Here is a 2,506-nt window from a genome sequence, read left to right as displayed (position 1 = left end):
CGGTGCGCTGTAACCTGCAACACAGCACGGCTCAGCCCCACGGCCCGGCCAGGCACCGCGCAATTCCAGCGCAATTCCAGCACGGCCCGGCCTGCAGGGCAGCTTAAAGCTCATCTCCCTCCATCCCCCTCCCACGGGACACCTTCCACCAGACCAGGCTGCTGCAAGCCCTGCCCAGCCTGGCCTTGGACACATCCAGGGGCGGCCACAGCTTCTCTGTGTCCCCCCCTCACGTTCCCAGTATCCCATCTAATCCTAAGCCATTGCCCCTTATCCTGTCCCTGCAGACCCTTGTCCCAAGTCAGTCCCCAGCAATATCTCAAGGACTTTTCCCAAATATCTCTGGTCCTTGTGGTGCTCCTGGGACTCATCACAGACACACCACAAAACCACCTCAGACAACCCAAAAATCAGCAATTACCCCACCCTGCCCCTCTGCTTTCCTCACAGAACCCACCTTGGGAAGCCTCAGCCCCTCCAGATGAGTGTCTGAATGTTTAAAACTATTAAGACAATGTTTAATTCATGTATATTCATGTTTAGTTAATGTATGTTTGGGCTGAATATTCAGGAGTTTTAGGAAGCAGATTTTCCTCCCAGTGATTCCTTGGGTGCCGTGTCCTGCACATTCCTGGGAGAGACATTTTATAAACATTTTGTAGTTGGAATTAAACACTTCCCAAAGCAAGGGAATTCCAGGACAGACAGACACTGGGATATCATAGCATCCCAAAATCCCATTTCCAGGAACTTTCTGGAAGCCACCCCTGGACCAGCACTCAGGATTGTTTACAGCAAGCAGAGCTCAGGCAGGGCAAGCTGAGACATGGAGCATCTCCTCAACAAAGGCAGGGTAACAAACCCCCCTGAGCTCCAAAATAAAATAAATCCAACTGATTTAGCAAGTACAGTCCCATCCTTTTAGCTTTTCTGAAAAATAAAGGCACAAAACCTGGCCTGGGAAGTCTTTCAGAGACATTTCTGAAGGCTTATTTTAAATCAGTAAAGCTGGAAACAAAAGCAAAGCACTTTCCATTTGCTTTCACATGAGAAAAAGGTCAAAAGAGACACATGAGGCAGCTCCTGATGTTTTATGTACCTTGCCTTTTCTCAGAATTTCAGTTCAGTTTAGAGAAAAAGCTGAGAGCTCACAGAGCTCCTTTTCAACAGTTTTACAATATCCAAGATCCCCAAACAGCTCCTGTATAATTTAGTGGCATTTGCCTTGTCTCAAAGGTGAACTGGCATTAACACACTGGGTTTGTGCTCCTAACAACCTTTCTAGCAAGTTTTCAAATTAAGATTATGAGACTTAGATGGAAAAACAGCAATAAAAACGTCGTTAAACATTAAAAAAGAGCAAAAAGAGCAGCCAAATGCTCTCATGGCTGGGATCAGCGAAGGCAACAGCTTCTCCCATCACTTTTGATTTTTAATAAACATGGGAGGCTTGTGACACGTTTCCTTTAGGCAAATTGGGCTGCAGCATTTTATTCCAAGTGCCTCATTTGCAAAGCAAACAGCACTTGCAGCAGCAGAACACGCTGTGCCCTCCCAGAGCACCGTGGCACTGCCACAGCTCCACTGCTGCCCCCCACACCACGAGGGCAGGAAGTTTGCACAGCAAATTCATTAAAAACACCCCCAAAGTTCAGCTTTTTGGTGACCCTCAGGAGCCTGGTGAAGACACAATGCCAGCCTGGACCCTCTGCCCACTCCTCATTCTTCCTACCCCTGGCCCCCAACCCAACCCCATCCCAGGGCATTCCCAAGCTGGGAATGTAAACTGCACTCCCACTGGGAAATAACTTGTAGGAATCACCAGAAAATCAGTTTTTAAGGTTATTATTCCTGTCTGCTGTTCTCTGGAAAGTGGTGCTGTGAAGGGGATGATGCCCAATGGGAGGATTTTTAAAGCCTTGGACAAATTTGAGCAGCCCGAAGACTTAAATGTGAGGCTAGACAGCAATTCCACAGGGAGCAGCAATCCCAGGAGTTAAATAAACCTTTATTTTAACTGGCCAAAGCCTGACCACACACTAAAAAAGGCTAAGTTCAGCCTAAGAAAGGAATTTTGGAAGTTCTCAAATCCTTTTTTGCTGCCAACTTTTCTCTAGGTAGCCTTAAATGAAAGGAAAAAGCCCTGCAGATAACCCCCAGTGACACTGGCTAATGGATATGGATCTCAGGAGCAGGAATTTTCCTGATCCACGCAAAGATGGTAAATATTTTGGTTAATATTTTCTCTCCAGCTCCTCCCTGTGAAGAATTCCTCAATAGCAGGGCTCTGGCTGCAGCACAGGGCCTTTTTTTAGTGTGTGGTCAGGCTGTTCCCCCTGGATTTGGAGCTCCAGGGTGCTCCTCCCACAGCTGGGCCCTCTTTCCCAGTGCTCTTACTGGGAGCAAAAAGCTTTGCTGGCTCTGCACAGGCAGCAGGATAAAAGGGAGGAAAAAAAAATGTTGAATTTTAAAGCTTCAGCTCTAGATGGAGCATTTCCCTCCTGGA

General features: G+C 47.4%; 1 protein-coding gene across 1 annotated transcript in view; it reads right to left on the bottom strand.

Annotated features, from left to right (window-relative positions):
* The window catches only part of LOC102040753 (RNA-binding protein EWS), a 23,739-nt gene that overhangs the window by 10,384 nt on the left and 10,849 nt on the right, over positions 1–2,506 (bottom strand). The window lies entirely within an intron of this gene.

The sequence above is a fragment of the Geospiza fortis genome, unplaced genomic scaffold (assembly GCF_000277835.1).
Source record: "Geospiza fortis unplaced genomic scaffold, GeoFor_1.0 scaffold518, whole genome shotgun sequence".
NCBI lineage: Eukaryota > Metazoa > Chordata > Aves > Passeriformes > Thraupidae > Geospiza > Geospiza fortis.
The sequence above is the reverse complement of the archived record's forward strand: the minus strand, read 5'-3'. Positions and strand labels throughout refer to the sequence as shown.